We start from the raw sequence: 19,567 nt of genomic DNA, 5'->3' as shown, positions 1-19,567 counted from the left end.
TTTTTTTTTAAGATTTATATTAATCTATTTTAAAAATAAATTTTATATTACAATTGCAAGTGGAAAAGGTATAGTAAAAGTCTACTCTTTCTTGTTTATAGAGCATGCTCAACAGATGTTGGAGTGATGTTAAAGTCCAAAGTGAGACTCTCCATGTTATGATCAGAATGAGTAAAGGAGAAATAGATGGGAATAACATTTTCATATGTAACTTTCCACCTTATTGAATGCACTTTTGTATCTCCTGTGGTTGACACTTGTCCAGCCAGCATTAAAAGACATTCCACAATTTGAGGAATCCCATGTGTACCCTGTCCCTTGCCTTCTCAGAAATAAAGTCTCCATGTCGTAGCATGTGGCCTCCTTAGGAATTTGAAGTCTGCAGTTTGGGGTGTGTTGTTCTCCATCCACCCCTTCAGGAGACGGCAGGACATGGGTGGAACATATACTTGCTCACCAGTACTCCCTCCCAGGTTCCCTCTGTCTCACCCTTAAACATGGTTTATTTTGGTCAAAAAGGAAAGAGTGGCCCTCATTATTTTTTTGTTTCTTGACTTCTTCTCTCCTTCCACTTCCTTTCAAAATTTTTCTTGATTCCAGAATCCTGGGAAATCACTTATAGAGCAGGAAAGAAAATAATGATGATAATTACAGCTAACACTTATTTTGCACTTATTATCTGCCAGCTGCTCTTGGCTTTCTACATACATTATTTTACTTAATCAGAACTCTGTGAGGAAGATACCATTATCTCTCCATTTTACAGATGAGGAAGCTTGACTTTTGCCACTGAGCTGGAAATTAATGTACCCAGGATTTCAATCTAGATCTTTTTGACATTAAAGCCCGTGCTCTTAAACATTATGTCATGGTTTCTAAAACTCCAGCGATGTAGACCCCTATAAAAAGAAATGAGGATGAAACCCTAGAATTGCTTAAAATTATTTTTATTATAAGATAACTNTTTACTTAATCAGAACTCTGTGAGGAAGATACCATTATCTCTCCATTTTACAGATGAGGAAGCTTGACTTTTGCCACTGAGCTGGAAATTAATGTACCCAGGATTTCAATCTAGATCTTTTTGACATTAAAGCCCGTGCTCTTAAACATTATGTCATGGTTTCTAAAACTCCAGCGATGTAGACCCCTATAAAAAGAAATGAGGATGAAACCCTAGAATTGCTTAAAATTATTTTTATTATAAGATAACTTAAATATGTTTAGACATAAAACTCAGTATAGATAACTTATATTCCAAATAGCCATAAAGATGAAATAAATTTTGCAAACCAAATTTATAACATTGTAAAGAAAAAAAAATCACCACATTAATTTAATGTGATGTACGTATGTATGTTGATATTTTGCTGAAATGCAATCACTGCTTGTAATGCAGTGTGGCACTGACTGCAGGGGTGTGGGTTCTTTGAGTTCAGCACAACTTCACTGCTAGGTACTTTATGATAATTCTGCATTGCTGTCGCCTTTCTCTGTTCAACCTTCTGTGAAGTCTTCGTTAATGCTCACTGATGTGAGCTTATCGGATCTTCATTTGGTATTAATGCACCTGGACATATCCATGTCTCTTCTTTTCTCATTAAGCATACCAACTGGTGCCAACCTGATGGAAACACAAAGGCAAACCCAGGCACTAAAATTAAGTGGCAGAACTTGGTCTGGAATATGCATATATTAAATTTTAAATGATTCACTTTTAAATGAAAAATAAGACAATTGAAAAGTTCTTGTGGAGAGCTCACAGTCTCTGGTTTGAAAACACGGAATAATGTAAAATGTCATTCCTAGAGATATTGGTTAAGTAGGAGGTCATTTAGGGCTCAGGATAGGAGAGTGACAAGATGAACACATGGTTGAAAGATCATTCTGGTGGTGAACAGGATGGATTTCATGTGGGAGAACCTGGTCTCACAACAGTTAGTGGCTGTGAGTGTGGCCTTGACCTGAGGCAGTAGTAAGTTAGAGAGGTGGGATGAAGGGGCAGGTCTGAAGGGCAAGGATGGAGTTGCTGGCAGGACTAGTCATTGACAGGATATGGGAATAGACAAGTGTGCCTGGAGACTTTGGGTCAGGGTGACAGGGAGTCCCAGCCATTCCCAGAAATATAGAAATCGGGAAAAGGACGTGATGGTTATAGGTTAGACGTGTTGAGTTTCAGGTGCCCATGAGACTCCCCACCTCGGAATGCTTTGCAGGAGATTAGAAGTGTGGAGCAAATGGTCAGGAGATGGAGAAATTGGCATTATCTGCACAGAAAGGTCAGTCGAATCTCTGGAAGAGGACAAGACGATGAGAGTGAGAGTTAGTACATGGAGTGCATAGAGGGCCAAGGATCGGTGTTTGGGGGAAGCACCCTTAGGGTAGAAATAATGACAGAGGTAAGAGAACCACGCAAGCACATTTCTTTGAAAGCCCATAGAATGTCTCAGAGGGGAGACTGAGGAGGGTGAAAGGTGAAGTCTACTCTGGTGACATCCCTGAGAGCCGCGTGAGCAGACGGTGGGGTGGGAGCCAGCTTGCAAAGTTCTGAATAAGGAGTGAGGGGCTGTGAGTGGGGACTTCTCTTTTAAGACGCTTCTCAGCTGAAGGAGAGGTGTGTATGACAGATGCTTGATTGTCTCATGAGGTGATGGGATAACCCAAAGGCCCTTGAGTACTGCTTCAGTTCCCTGACTCAGATTGGCTGAACCATAAGGAAATTTATTTTTTCACATAACAGAAGACCGGAGGCAGCCTGTCCTTAGGGTGTGTTGGTCGAGCTGCTCAATGATGTTGTGAAAGACCTTCTCCCCTCTGCCTTCCTTGGCTAGTTGTCTTGGTGGCAGCCAGATGACTGCAGTGGTTGCAGAAATTTTATTCAGACACAACATGATCAGAGGGAAAGGAGCTTTGGTACCTTCCTCGGGCCTTAACTTGAGGGGCTGAGGAACTTTTCCCTGAAGCTCTTCAATGGATTTCTCGAATCTCATTGGTCAGGATTGGGTCGCATGACCACCCTTGAACAAGTCATTGACATGGGAGATGGCATTATCTTTATTTCTATCTGGCCCACTTGAGGCTTGGGACGGGGAGGAGGAGGTGAGTGTGGTCCGCCTGCCCTGAGGTATAGGGCTGCTGTGTGGGGTGGGATGGATTCTCAAACAAAATAGTGACCCTGTTGGGAGGAAGGAGGGGAATGGATTCTGCATAGGCAACAGACAGTGGCAACTGCCTACAGTCTATCCGGTACAAAGCACTTCTGCAATATTTATAGTAAAAGCAGAAAATAATTATAAGGTGAGACTCAGAGCACTAGAGAGAGGACAGATCTCTTTGGATCATCCAAAGAGTTCTTTTTAAAAAACTCCCTTTGTTTTCTTTCATTTCCTGAACTTCAGTCCTTCTCTTAGAGAATAGTCATGCCACACAGAAGTGTCACATTTGTGAGGCTATCCCATTTAAGAAAATAACACATGCATAGATTTCCGATTAACAAAGTTCGTATAGGAATCTATGTCCTGCCAAAAGCAGAGGTATCAAGAAAAAAAAAAAAATCCAAGGAACAGAAAAATGACTTTCAGAAATCATTCTATTTATCCATGAGATTCTTGGGTAACTCCTTATTCTCTGGAATTAAATTCCCATTTTATCCACGTATGAGAAATAAGAACCTTATAGTTAATTAGCATCATTTATTCTTAAGATAGCCTCTAATATCGGGTGTTCCATGTCTCTTTTCACAATTTTGGGTCCAGCGGGTGATAGTGTTGACATCGAACTCAAAGAGAACTGAAACCCTGTTCCCACCTCCCTCCCCGACAGGGGCCATGATGATGGGAGAGGGCGAGTGGGCAGGCTACCACTGTGACATTCCTATTACTTGCCTCTTGGATGACGGCTGTTCCCCTAGATGGTTGTCCCATCAAAATACTTTGCCCTGGGCCGGCCCCGTGGCTCACTCGGGAGAGTGCGGCGCTGAGGCCGCGGGTTCGGATCCTATATAAGGATGGCCGGTGCACTCACTGGCTGAGTGTGGTGCAGACCACACTGTGCCGAGGGGATGAGGGTTGCGATCCCCTTGCTGGTCAAAAAAAAAAAAAAATTCTTTGACCTCATTGCTGCTTTTAAATTTAGAATTGGTCCATTTATACTCCATCATAATTATGCAGATCTTATTATAGATCATTTGCATCAATAACATGGATTAAAATATTTGTTAACGGAATCCATTTATGGAGCAAATGATGTGATAATTTCCTAAACTAAATAAAAGGTTTGTTAGGTATTTGAACAATATCTTTTCAAAACGAATTACATAGTATAAATTATCTATAATTTTATCAAAGAAATGGTAAAACCTGAAATCATGGAGAGTCCAGAGTTCCTTAGAGACTTTTCACTTATTTTTACTTTTGGAGAAAAAGAACGTGTTTATTAAGTGCTTATCATGAATCAGGCACTATATATTTTATTTATTTGTTTTACTGTATATATTTAAGGTATACAACATGATGTTTTGATATATACATGGTGAAATGATTACTACAGGTAAGCCAATGGGCATATCCATCATCTCGCAGAGTTACCATTTGTGTGTATGTGGTAAGAGCACCTAAAATGCTACTCTCTTAGCAGATGTCCAGCATACAATATAATGTTACCAACTGCAGGCTCATGCTGTACATTACATCTCTCGACTTATTCATCCTACGTAACTGCAACTTGGTACCCCTTGACCTGCATCTCCCCACCNTCCCTGAGAGCCGCGTGAGCAGACGGTGGGGTGGGAGCCAGCTTGCAAAGTTCTGAATAAGAAGTGAGGGGCTGTGAGTGGGGACTTCTCTTTTAAGACGCTTCTCAGCTGAAGGACAGGTGTGTATGACAGATGCTTGATTGTCTCATGAGGTGATGGGATAACCCAAAGGCCCTTGAATACTGCTTCAGTTCCCTGACTCAGATTGGCTGAACCATAAGGAAATTTATTTTTTCACATAACAGAAGACCGGAGGCAGCCTGTCCTTAGGGTGTGTTGGTCGAGCTGCTCAATGATGTTGTGAAAGACCTTCTCCCCTCTGCCTTCCTTGGCTAGTTGTCTTGGTGGCAGCCAGATGACAGTTATCCTGGTGGCAGCCAGATGACTGCAGTGGTTGCAGAAATTTTATTCAGAGGGAAAGGAGCTTTGGTACCTTCCTCGGGCCTTAACTTGAGGGGCTGAGGAACTTTTCCCTGAAGCTCTTCAATGGACTTCTCGAATCTCATTGGTCAGGATTGGGTCGCATGACCACCCTTGAACAAGTCATTGACATGGGAGATGGCATTATCTTTAGTTCTATCTGGCCCACCTGAGGCTTGGAACGGGGAGGAGGAGGTGAGTGTGGTCCGCCTGCCCTGAGGTACAGGGCTGCTGTGTGGGGTGGGATGGATTCTCAAACAAAATAGTGACCCTGTTGGGAGGAAGGAGGGGGATGGATTCTGCATAGGCAACAGGCAGTGTCAACTGCCTACAGTCTATCCGGTACAAAGCACTTCTGCAATATCTATAGTAAAGGCAGGAAATAATTATAAGGTGAGACTCAGAGCACTAGAGAGGACAGATCTCTTTGGATCATCCAAAGAATTCTTTTTTAAAAACTCCCTTTGTTTTCTTTCATTTCCTGAACTTCAGTCCTTCTCTTAGAGAATAGTCATGCCACACAGAAGTGTCACATTTGTGAGGCTATCCCATTTAAGAAAATAACACATGCATAGATTTCCGATTAACAAAGTTCGTATAGGAATCTATGTCCTGCCAAAAGCAGAGGTATCAAGAAAAAAAAAAAAATCCACCAAGAAAAAAAAAATCCAAGGAACAGAAAAATGACTTTCAGAAATCATTCTATTTATCCATGAGATTCAAGAAAAAAAAAAAAATCCAAGGAACAGAAAAATGACTTTCAGAAATCATTCTATTTATCCATGAGATTCTTGGGTAACTCCTTATTCTCTGGAATTAAATTCCCATTTTATCCACGTATGAGAAATAAGAACCTTATAGTTAATTAGCATCATTTATTCTTAAGATAGCCTCTAATATCGGGTGTTCCATGTCTCTTTTCACAATTTTGGGTCCAGCGGGTGATAGTGTTGACATCAAACTCAAAGAGAACTGAAACCCTGTTCCCACCTCCCTCCCCGACAGGGGCCATGATGATGGGAGAGGGCGAGTGGGCAGGCTACCACTGTGACATTCCTATTACTTGCCTCTTGGATGACGGCTGTTCCCCTAGATGGTTGTCCCATCAAAATACTTTGCCCTGGGCCGGCCCCGTGGCTCACTCGGGAGAGTGCGGCGCTGAGGCCGCGGGTTCGGATCCTATATAAGGATGGCCGGTGCACTCACTGGCTGAGTGTGGTGCAGACCACACTGTGCCGAGGGGATGAGGGTTGCGATCCCCTTGCTGGTCAAAAAAAAAAAAAAATTCTTTGACCTCATTGCTGCTTTTAAATTTAGAATTGGTCCATTTATACTCCATCATAATTATGCAGATCTTATTATAGATCATTTGCATCAATAACATGGATTAAAATATTTGTTAACGGAATCCATTTATGGAGCAAATGATGTGATAATTTCCTAAACTAAATAAAAGGTTTGTTAGGTATTTGAACAATATCTTTTCAAAACGAATTACATAGTATAAATTATCTATAATTTTATCAAAGAAATGGTAAAACCTGAAATCATGGAGAGTCCAGAGTTCATTAGAGACTTTTCATTTATTTTTACTTTTGGAGAAAAAGAACGTGTTTATTAAGTGCTTATCATGAATCAGGCACTATATATTTTATTTATTTGTTTTACTGTATATATTTAAGGTATACAACATGATGTTTTGATATATACATGGTGAAATGATTACTACAGGTAAGCCAATGGGCATATCCATCATCTCGCAGAGTTACCATTTGTGTGTATGTGGTAAGAGCACCTAAAATGCTACTCTCTTAGCAGATGTCCAGCATACAATATAATGTTACCAACTGCAGGCTCATGCTGTACATTACATCTCTCGACTTATTCATCCTACGTAACTGCAACTTGGTACCCCTTGACCTGCATCTCCCCACCCCTCCCCCCACTTCCCCCTGACCCTGGTAACCACTATGCTACTCTCTTTCTATGTATTCGACTTTTTTTTTTTTTAAGATTCCATTTATAAGTGAGATTGTGCAATAATTTTCTACTGTGTTTGTCTTATTTCACTTAACATAATGTACCCTAGGTTCATCCCTGTTGTCACATATGGCAGGATATCCTTCTTTTATAAGGCTGAATAATATTCCATTGTGTGTGTACACACACACACACACACACACACACACACACAATACCACAATTTATCCAATCATTTGCCAAAAGACACTTAGTCCTTAGAGATTTTTAAACATAATGCTTTCACGGTGTGCTCTGTTCTGTATAATGACTCCAGAGGGACTTGGGAATATGAAAAGAGAAGATGGATTTCAGCAAGTTTGAATGTGAAGCAACAAGGCAAGGGGAAAATGTGATCCTGTAAATAGAAGGCAATAAGTTTTCAGATTTTTAATAAGTACATAATGGAACATCAGCTTAAATGGAACATTCTTTTCATTTCTATGGCTCAGTACTATCTTAGGAGCTATGGGAGATCCAAGGGTATTGGTCACAAATAAATTTGCATCAGAGCTTTAGTCCAAGAAACATGGTCAGGTTCAGTCCTAGGGCCAGTGGCATTCGGTTCAGTCTTACAGTGTCTCTGGCTCCATTGCAGTTCTGAACATTGAGAATCCGTGTTCTTGTTGATTAGTTTGAGGCTTCATCTCCCTCATTCAAGAGAGATTCACTCACGTTCACTGCATTTGACTTAGTCATCTTTTAGGAAGGTGACCGACAAAGGACAGTTGAAACAATCCAGTCGATGTGTCCTCAGCATTTCCCCTTCCTTGAGCATTCTGGTTGATTGGGATTCCTCTATGAAAAATTGTTCAGAAAGGAATAAATAATGTAAGAGCAGTGCATCGGAACAGGCCCTATTTCCAGCTCCCAGAGTCCCTCTTGCGTTCCACTCTCTTAGTGAGAAGGTGTGGCTTGGGGGTCCAGAGCACCTCTTGACCTTGAGGAAGTTATAATGTCCCTTAGCCTCAGTTTTCTCATCTGTCAGTGGGAATAATAATACCTGCCTGGCAGATTGTTTTGTGGTTTAAATGAGGTGGTGCTGGCGGATCCCTTAGCACAGAGTCAGTAAGTGTTAGACAGTATTGTCATTTTTAGTGGATTTACTATTTTATGACAATGAAGTAGATTGTTCATTACTTGGCTTTAGCCATGACTTCTGTGTGGGTGACTCCTAGATTAGTGACTCTGGGCTCATTTCTCCTGATCCTCATTTCCACTTTTTTCAGCTTCCTGCCAGACATTTCCACATCAATGTTTCCACTGAAGCTCAAACACCTCATGTCTAAAAACACACTCGACCTTCCTCAGCCCTTGCAAAAGCCAATCCTTCTGATTGCCACAGTTAGGGTGAGGAAATCTACTTTGTCGTAAGTCTTCTCTGACATCTTACCATTGAGGGACAAAGCTACCTGGTGACCAAAACCTCCTTTTTTTCATGTCAATGTGGCATATCCCGCTTGACCTCTTTTTCTTCCTTTTGTGTGTGTGCATGTGTATGTATGTGATAAAATAGCTTTTTATAATTTATACATTTCTTAAATTTGACCCAGTTAAAAAAGTTTATTTGTATGTGTTTGTGGGGTTCAGGGTATTGTTTCAACACATGCATATACTATACATTGATTCACTTGGGGTCGACAGCATAGCTTTGTACCCATTAGTCCACCACTTCCCCTCCCCACTTCTGATAACTGTATTTCTACTCTCTGCATTTATGAGAATTACTTTCTTTTTTTAGTTTCCACATGTGAGTGAGATCATGCAGTATTTGTCTTTCTGTGCTTGATTTACTTCACTTAACATGATGGTTACTAGTTCCATCCATGTTGTTGCAAATGACAGTATTTTATTTTGATAGCTGAATAGTATTCCATTTGTATATGTAGTACAGCTTTTTATGCATTCATCCATTGATGGGCATTTAGGTTGATTCTCTCTCTCTCCCCTTTCGTGAATAGTGCTGTGATGAACGTGAGAGTGCAGGTGTCCTTTTGACACAGTTTTTTATGCATTCATCCATTGATGGGCATTTAGGTTGATTCTCTCTCTCCCCTTTCGTGAATAGTGCTGTGATGAACGTGAGAGTGCAGGTGTCCTTTTGATATATTGATTTCATTTCCTTTGGGTATATACACAGTAGTGGGATTGCTAGGTCATAAGGTAGTTCAATTTTTAGTTCCCTGAGGAGCCATCATACTGTTTTGCACAATGGCTGTAGTAATTTACATTTCCACCAACAATGTAGGAGAGTTCCCTTTTCTCCACAGCCTCTCCAGCATTTGTTATTTTCTGTCTTTTTGATAATAGCCGTTCTAACTGGAGTATGATTATATCTCACTGTGGTTTTAATTTGCATTTCCCTGATGATTAGTGATGTTGAGCATTTTTTTTTATATGCCTTTTGGGCATTTATATGTCTTTGAGAAATATCTGTTCAGGTCCTTTGCCCATTTCTTAATTGGGTTATTTGTGTTTTTGCTGTTGAGCTGTTGAGTTCCTTATATATCCTGGATATTAGCCTCTTGTCAATGTGTAGTTGGCAAACACTTTCTCCTATTCTGTGGATTATCTTCTCACTTTGTTGATTGTGTCCTTTGCTGTGCCAAAGCTTTTCAGTTTGATGTAGTCCCATTTGCCTGTGCCTTTGTGGTCTTGTTCAAAAAGGCACTGCCCATTCNTGTTGTTGCAAATGACAGTATTTTATTTTGATAGCTGAATAGTATTCCATTTGTATATGTAGTACAGCTTTTTATGCATTCATCCATTGATGGGCATTTAGGTTGATTCTCTCTCTCTCCCCTTTCGTGAATAGTGCTGTGATGAACGTGAGAGTGCAGGTGTCCTTTTGATATATTGATTTCATTTCCTTTGGGTATATACACAGTAGTGGGATTGCTAGGTCATAAGGTAGTTCAATTTTTAGTTCCCTGAGGAGCCATCATACTGTTTTGCACAATGGCTGTAGTAATTTACATTTCCACCAACAATGTAGGAGAGTTCCCTTTTCTCCACAGCCTCTCCAGCATTTGTTATTTTCTGTCTTTTTGATAATAGCCGTTCTAACTGGAGTATGATTATATCTCACTGTGGTTTTAATTTGCATTTCCCTGATGATTAGTGATGTTGAGCATTTTTTTTTATATGCCTTTTGGGCATTTATATGTCTTTGAGAAATATCTGTTCAGGTCCTTTGCCCATTTCTTAATTGGGTTATTTGTGTTTTTGCTGTTGAGCTGTTGAGTTCCTTATATATCCTGGATATTAGCCTCTTGTCAATGTGTAGTTGGCAAACACTTTCTCCTATTCTGTGGATTATCTTCTCACTTTGTTGATTGTGTCCTTTGCTGTGCCAAAGCTTTTCAGTTTGATGTAGTCCCATTTGCCTGTGCCTTTGTGGTCTTGTTCAAAAAGGCACTGCCCATTCTCATTCTGTGTAGCATTTCCCCTATGTTTTCCTATAGTAGTTTCATAGTTTCAAGTCTTAAATATAGGACTTTGATCCATTTTCAGTTGATTTTTGTGTGTAGTGAGAGATAAGGTTCTAGTTTCAATATTCTGCATGTGGATGTCCAATTTTCCCAGCACCATTTATTGAAGAGGCTGTCCTTTCCCCAGTGTGTATTTTTGGCTCCTTTGCTGAAAATCAGTTGGCTGTAGATGCGCAGGTTTATTTCTGGGCTCTCTATTCTGTTCCATTTGTCAATTTATCTGTTTTTATTACAGTACCATGCTGTTTTGGTTACTCTAGCTGTATAGTATGTTTTGAAGTGAGGCAGTATGATGCTTCCAACTTTGTTCTTTTGGTTTAAGATTGCTTTGGTTAAATAGGATCTTTTGTGGTTCTATATGAATTTTAAGATTGCTTTTTCTATTTCTGTGAAGAATATCCTTGGTATTTTGATAGGGATTGCATTGAATCTGATATTTCTTGGGTAATATAGACATTTTGATGATATTAATTCTTCTAACCCATGAACAGGGGATCTCTTTCCATTTATTTGTGTCTTTCACCAATGTTTTATAGTTTTAATTGTAGAGGTCTTTCATCTCCTTGGTTAAATTTACTCCTAGGTATTTCATATTGTTTTGGTAGCTATTGTGGATGGGATTACGTTCTTGATTTCTTTTTCAGATATTTTGTTATTGGCATATAAGAATGCTATTGATTTTTGTGTATTGATTTTGTATCCTACCACTTTACTTAAGTCATTTATTGTAGTAATTTTTGGTGAAGTCTTAGGGATTTTTAGGTATATGATCATGTCAACTGCAAATAGGTATAGTTTGACTTCCTCACTTCTGATCTGGATGCCCTTTATTGCTTTCACTTGCCTTATTGTTCTGCCTAGAACTTCCTGTACTGTGTTGAATGAGTTGGGAAAGTATTATTGTCTTGTTCCAGATCTAGAAGAAGGCCTTCATTTTTTGTCCATTTAGTGTGATATTAGCTGTGGGTTTTCATTATATGGACTTTATCATATTGAGGTACATTCCTTTTGTGCCTAATTTGTTGAGTGTTTTTATCATGGAGCAGTGTTAGATTTTATCAAATGCATTTTCTATTGATATATGTTTTTTTTCCATTCATTCTGTTGATGTTATGTATCACATTTATTTCTTCATATATGTTGAACCATCCTTGCATCCCTAGGATGAATCCCACTTGATCACAATGAACGATTTTTTTAATGTTTTGTTGGATTCAGTTTGCTAGTATTTTGTGGGGGTTTTCACGTGTATGTTCATTGGGGATACTGGTCTGTGGTTTTCTTTTTGTGTGTATTTTTCTGGTTTTGGTATGAAGGTGATGCTGGCCTTGTTGAATGACTTTGGAAGTATCTCCCCTCTTTGATTTTTTGGAAGAGTTTGAGAAGAATTGGTATCAGTTCTTTAAATATTTGGTAGAATTCAGCAGTGAAGCCATCTAACCTTGGGATTTTCTTTGTTGCGAGACTTTTTATCACTGCTTCAATCTATTACTTGTTATTTGTCTGTTTGGGTTTTCTAATTCTTTATGATTCAACCTTGGTAAGTTGTGTGCATGTAGGAATCTACCCATTTCTTCTAGGTTTTCCAGGTTGTTAGCATAGAGTTGTTCGTAATAGTCTCTTTTGATCCTTTGTATTTCTGTGGTATCACTTGTAATGTCTTCTTTTTTGTTTCTGATTATATTTGAGTCTTTTTCCTTTTTTTCTTATTAGTCTAGCTAAAGGTTTCTTGATATTGTTTATCTTTTAAAAAATCAATTCTTTGTTTCATTAATCTTTTGTACATTTTTAAAATAAATGCTTCATTTTAAAGTTCAGCATTCTACAATGTAATCATTTTTCATGTCCCTTTACCAATTCCTCCTCCTTTCCTACCTCTGGTAACCTCAGTCCTGTTCTCTTTTTTTGAAACATCAATGTATTATTGTGATGGTTGTTCCTTTCTTTCTTTTTTTTAATTAATTAACTTTTTAGTTCCCACTTATGAGTGAGGACATGGTATTTCTCTTTATGTGCCTTGCTTATATCATGTAACATGATTTTCTCTATTTCATCCATGTTGCTGCAAATGGCAGTATCTCATTCCTTTTTATGACAGAGTACTAATCCATTGTATAAATATACCACATTTTCCTTATCCGGTCATCCAATGTTGGACATTTAGGTTGGTTCCAACTCTTGGGTATTATAAATAGAGCTTCGATAAACATGGGGTGCAAAGCAATCCTGAGCAAAAAAAATGAAGCTGGAAGCATAACACTACCTGACTTCACATTATACTACAAAGTTATAGTAACCAAAACAGCATGGTACTGGCATAAAAACAGACACTCAGACCAATGGAATAGAATAGAGAACCCAGAAATCAACCCCAAAACTTATAGCCTACTGATCTTCAACAAAGGCACCGAGAACGTACATTGGGAAAAGACTGCCTCGATAAATGGTGCTGCAAAAACTGGACACCCATATGTAGAAGAATGAAATTAGACCTGTACCTCTTGCTGTATACCAAAATCAACTCTTAAATCAATTAAAGACTTAAATATAAGACCTGGATCTATAAAACTACTAAAAGTAAACATAGGCAAAACAGTTCAGGAAGAAGGACTGGGCAAAAACTTTATGAATATGACCCCAAAAGCACAGGCAACAAAAGGAAAAATAAACAAATTGGATTATATCAAACGAAAAAGCTTCTGTACAGTAAAAGAAACAATTAACAGAGCAAAAAGACAACCTACAGAGTGGGATAAAATATTTGCAAAATATGCATCTGACAAAGGATTAATATCAAGAATATACGAGGAACTCAAACAACTTAACAGTAAAAAACCAAATAACCCAATTAAAAAATGGGCAAGGGAGATGAGTAGCCATTTCTCAAAGGAAGACATACAAATGGCCAACAGACATGAGAAAGATGCTCAACCTCACTCAGCATCTGGGAAATACAAATGAAAACCACAATGCGATATCAGCTCACCCCAGTAAGACTGGCTATTATCAAAAAGACAGAATAACAAACACTCTTGAAGATGCACAGAAAGGGGAACCCTCCTACAGTGTTGGTGGGAGTGTAAATTGGTGCATCCCTTATGGAAAATGGTATGGAGTTTCCTCAGACAACTACAAATAGAACTGCCATGCGATCCAGCAATTCCACTGCTGGGTATTTACCCAAAGGAATTTTTTTTAAAAATCTCAATTCATTTATTCCTGCTCTGGTTTTTGTTATTACTCTTTTAGTAATAGTAATTTTGGATTTGATTTCATCTTGGTTTTTTTTTTTTTTTTTTTAGTTCCTTAAGGTGCAAGTTAGTTTGTTTATTTCAAGTCTTTCTACTTTTTTGATGCGGCATTTATTGCTATAAACTTTCCTCTTAGAACTTCTTTTTCTGTATCCCATAGTTTCTAGTCTCAAGGAACTTTCTAATTTCCTTTTTAATTTCTTCGTCTCATTCATTGTTTAGGAGCATGTTGTTTAATTTCCATGTTTTTGTACAGTTTTCAGTGTCTTTTCTGTCATTGGTTTCTACTCTTACTCCATTCATTGGAGAAGAAATTTGGTATGATTTCAGTTTTTTAAATTTGTTGAGAATTGCTTTGTTTCCTAACATATGGTCTCTTCTAGAGAATATTCCATGTGCTGCTTAGAAGAATGTGTATTGTACAGCTGTTGGATAAAATGTTCTATATATGTTTGTTAGGTCCAATCGGCCTAGAGTAGAGATTAATTCTGATGTTCTCTGGTTAATTTCCTGTCTGGATCATCTGTCCTTTGTTGAAAGTGGGGTGTTAAAGTCCCAAACTATTACTGTGTTGGCGTCTGTTTCTCCCTTTAGGTCTATTAGTAATTGCTTTATATAACTGGGTACTCCAGAGTTGGGTGTGTATGTATTTAGAATTGTTATATCCTCTCCTTGAATTGATTCCTTTATCATTATATAATGACCTTCTTTATCATTTTTTATTTTCCTTGGCTTGAAGTCTATTTTATCTGATATAATATAGCTACTCCTGCTCTATTTTTGGTTTCCATTTGCATGAAATATCTTTTTCCATCCCTTCAATTTCCATCCTTCAATTTCCATCCCTTCAGTAGGTGTGTGTCTGTAAGGCGAAGTGAGTTTCTTGTAGGCAGCACAGTCTGGTTCTTGTTTTATAATCCATTGAGCCACTCCGCTCTTTACTTGAGCTGTACTGCTGCCTTGCTGTTGTTTCTTAGACTGGGAAGAACTTTTTGTGAGGAATGGATTTTAAATGCCAGCCTTTTAGTCAGTCCTGGTTCATGTGGGGTGACCACAAATGCAACTGAGCTGTGTAGAAATTCCAGCCTGGGACTGAGTCTTTTCCACAGACTGTGCCCCCTGCAGTTCTGTCACATTGCCTTGTCTCCATGTGTGGTCCCCGTGCTGATGAGAAGGCAGATCAGCTGCCATGCTGCTCCCTGATGTACCCCTGGTGGATCAGCTCTCCCAACCCCTGCTGCAGAAATTTCCCATGGGGCAGGCCCTGCATAGACTCACCGACCTCTGAGTGATGTTTTTCCTTCTGTTGGCTGCAGCTCCTCCCTCCTTTGTGAGTGCAGGGACAACTTGCGAGTAGCTGTGCTGGCCTCAGAGATGGGATGGTGCACTCTAAAGTGATTTTTTTTTCTTTTTTGTCAGCAGTCATGGCACCCGTCTCCCTTGCAGACTGCAAGTAGCTTTACACAAAAGCTGCGGCATTGCCATCTTTAGGTAGCTGCTTTGTGTGCTGGTAGCTGCTGCATGAACAGCTGGGTCTGGGTCTGAGTGGTGTGTAACCCTTCTTCCTGCTCACCATGGCTTTGCTACGACTTCATGGACTCAGTGACTCTCTTCTCATATACCTCCAAGTTCCAGTGTTTATAGGATGGCAGTTTTTGTGTTTTAATAGCTGTTAGTTGATCGGTTATGGGGAGTAATGATACTCTGCCATCTTGGTGATGTCACTCACCTCTTTTCCTTTCTTGATGTCACCACATTTTTTTTTTTTTTTTTTTTTTTTTGTGGTGGAATAGGAAGTCAGCTTTTGTTCAGGAATACCAGTGACCTGAGGAGAGATGTTAGGCTGACTCATCTCTCCAGTAAACCTGAAGGAGAATGGCCTTCAGCATCTCAAAGACTCAGGTGTACTGAGGGGTTTTTAAAGAGGGGGTTGAGGGAATGGAATGTGGGAAGTGTAGAGTGGGAGGGAGGGGTCATGAGCTGCGGGGGCTCTGAGCAAGGGCCCAAGTGCAGGGTCTCGCCAAGGCTCCATCTGGTTTCTGTTCCCATCCTTGATGTATTCTTAGGATCCTACTGGATTTTGATGTGTCTCAGGGTGGAATCAGCATAGCTTTATTGACGTCTTCTTTGGTTTCTCGGGGTCTGGATAGTGTGTGTCTCATGACAAGTTTGCAACTCCAGGCTAACATTGATTCTTTTGTACAATTACCTCCCTGCTCTTGAGTTACTTTAGTTCATGTTGGCTCTTTGCTGCAGTAAATCATTCAGCAAATTTTTAGGGAAGGTTCTTGGGGACATACTTTCTTAACCTCTGCATATTTGAGGATGTCTTCCAGGTCCCTTTGTACAGAAATGATAACTTGGCAGTGTATATAATACGTGGTTCAAAAATATTTTCCCTTAAAACTTTGTATATATTGTTCCATTGTCTTCTGGCATCTAGAGATGCAGAGAAAAGTATGAAGCCAGCCTAACTTTAGCCCCTTAATCCGTAAAATTGCTTAGTCTCTCTGGGTACCTGTAGAATTTTTTCTTTATCCTTGAAGTTTAAAAATGTACCAGAATATGTCTAGGTGTTGCTTTCTTTTTGTCAAATATCAAAGGCACCCCTTTTCAACTCTGGAAAATTTTCTTCAGTTAGCTCCTTAATGACTGTTTCAGTTCCATCTGCTTTGTCCTGTGTTTCAGGTATTCCTATTATGCATAGATTGTATCTCCTGGACTGGCCCTCTAGGTCTCTTTTTTCCTCCTCTTTACTTATCTTGGTTTATTTTCCCCTTTTTCTCCTCATTCTTGAGACTTCCTCTTGTTTTTCATTTCCTTCAGTAATTCGATTTTGTGGACAATCCAGCTTGTACCCTCTTTCTGTTAACTCTCTCAACTCCCTGATAATTTTTGAGCTTTCTGCTTATCCCTTCTCTATCACTGTGAGAATTTTTTAGACTCCCTTGTCATATAATTCTTTAGTCTTTCTATAGCTTCTATTTCTCGTGCTATATCCATTTCAAGAGAAGACAATTTCTTGATTATTTAGCTCTGTTCCTTTCTTCTGAATGGCAGTATTATGACCTTTTCAATACCTCTTCTTAGCAACAAGGACCAAAAACGAAGATTAAGGGAGATCTTCCGCAGCACAGAAAATAAAATGTTCAAAATGGCAATGCCAGCACTTTAATTTGGTTCCTAAATAACCCTTACCTGGCCTCTGCTGAACAGCCTCTCATGTCATCTCCTTGCTACCGGTATCTAGGAAGAATTCAGTGAACAGTGGGTATGTAACGAGAGTCAGCTCTGAGCCTAGCCTTGCGCTAGTACTGGTGGGAGGGGAGTGAGGAAAAGAACCAAAGAGATAAGCTGGGAGGGAGTTTTTTAGATAACTAAGACATGCTGTAATCTGAGGGACACTCAGTTCACAAGGGAGACACACTTAGAAAGAAGTAAAACTTGGCTGTCTGGTGTGGGCAGGGACGGTCTGATACATACAAGGGTACTTCAAAAAGTTTATGGGAAAATGGAATTAAAAGATAATATGAATCTTCCTATGGACTTTTTGAAGACCCCTCGTATCTGTGTTCAGTGGTTTCCAGCACTGTGTGTGAGGGCTTCCCAGCCACCATCATTCAGTCTTCAGAGTCCAGCAGACCTCCTCCCTTCTTACCCTTTTGGGCTTTCTGGGTTCCTCAACACGCCTTCCTTGGTCTGGACTTTCTCCCCACATGCTTTCGTACCCTGCACAATAGCACCTCTTACTGGGCATCACTTCACTAGGGTTAGGATAGCTTGGGGGAGTTCAGAGGAGGCTTCCCAGAAGAGGTAACCAACAGAGGAAGAGATGACAGAGTCTGGCTCCTTTTTCTGCCATTAAATCGATTATACCAATTCCCACGTCACAGACCTTTAAGGATATTGCTTTGCCTCTCAAATAAAATCTAGTTTTCTTATCTTGGCATTTAAGACCCTTGACTGTCTTGTATCAACCTATCTTTCCATTTCCATTTTCTTCTGACTGCACTTATATTATATTCCTATATTGTGTAGCTAGGTTGCAAACCTAAAGGCGTGTAGAGGCCCGGATGTAAGACAAATGAGTGAAGCGAACTAGGAGTAAGGTGTTAGGGAATGGCGGAACTACGGCAGATTGCAATTCCCTTACTCTGCCTCAAGGGGGCGGCTGTTGTCATTGCTCCAGCTGATAGTTGCCATGTGAGAATGTGGTCCAGTGTTGCTTGATCTTCAGGAGATTAAGAGACTTTGCAGGAGAAGCCAGAAAGCTGTATTTTTGTCACAATGCTCTAGATTTTTAATGTTGTCAGTTTCAATTTTACTTTTAATTTTTTTAAAAAAGTGTGGACTAAACAAAACACTTCTGTAGAACAGATTTGTTCCTCTGGCCTCTAGGCTGCAAACTTTTTCTATAAGGCCACATTCATGCCATCTTTTCCATGGCCTTGTCTCTTCACCTAGCTGGGCTCTCTCCCCTGAACTATTGAGTGGCACTTTCTGTCCTAATTTAAAGCTATTTCTTTCATATTGCTTTGTACTGTAGTTAGTTGTAGGGGTAAGAGTGTAGATTTTGGAGTCAGGCAGATCCGGGCTTAAATTCTGTGTCTGGCACTTGCTGGCTGCTTGATCTAGGGTAAGTTGAGATCCAGTTTCCTCATCTGTAAAACTAAAATAGTAATAGGGGTACTCCCCTTGTACAATTGCTATGAGGATTAGAGAACTGTTATGTAAAGTGTCTAGCTTATAGTAGGCCTTCTGTTGTTTTTCTTATTAAGAACACAGGTCCTATCTCCTTTACTAGACTCTGAGCTCCTTGAGGACAAAGACTGGGCGCCTAGCACATAGTATGTGCTTAATGAACGTATGTTGAATAAGTGACAAGATCCACCAAGTGTGATGATACCTGCCTGTTTACTGTGAACATGCCTCTTTTTCTCAAGTGGTATTTGATTTGATTCACAACTAAGATTTTTGGGAAATATAAAAATGAATGCAGTATAAGGCTTTGATTGCTGCTGACTTAATGTGTTTGTTTCCCCAGGTTATGATGCTGCTGGGCCTGTTGCAATAGGACTCACCCATTGGAAGAATCCATATGCGCAAGGCAGACCCACCCTTCCATCTGATCTGCCTCTCTTCGTCTCCAAAGATGCAGGCATCCCTGTGTATCACCGATCCCTCACCTGCAGGACTGACCTGGCCACGCCTTTGTCTTGTCCAGCTTCATTGTCTATCACTCCAGTGCCTTCTTATAGCAGCAGCAGCCAGGAAACCCTTAGTCAAGACACGACAGGTAACAGTGTTGGCTTTCTGTTGGAGATTCATGCCTCGGTGTATCTAAGGTCCCATCATGCATTTGCATGCTGAACAAATTGTATCTGCATTTCTGCTTCTGTAATGCTAGGGACTCCAACAATACCTCCATATTCACTGGCCTTTTATAGCTTGGCTGTACCGAAGGAAGGATGGATGTGTTTAGAAATATTTGACCTAGGGCCGGCCCTGTGGCACACTCGGGAGAGTGTGGCACTGGGAGCGCAGCGACGCTCCCGCCGCGGGTTCGGATCCCATATAGGAATGGCCGGTGTGCTCACTGGCTGAGCGCGGTGCAGGCGACACCACACCAAGGG

This window comes from Galeopterus variegatus, unplaced genomic scaffold (assembly GCF_000696425.1).
Source record: "Galeopterus variegatus unplaced genomic scaffold, G_variegatus-3.0.2 Scaffold1933, whole genome shotgun sequence".
NCBI lineage: Eukaryota > Metazoa > Chordata > Mammalia > Dermoptera > Cynocephalidae > Galeopterus > Galeopterus variegatus.
Note: the sequence above shows the minus strand (reverse complement) of the source record.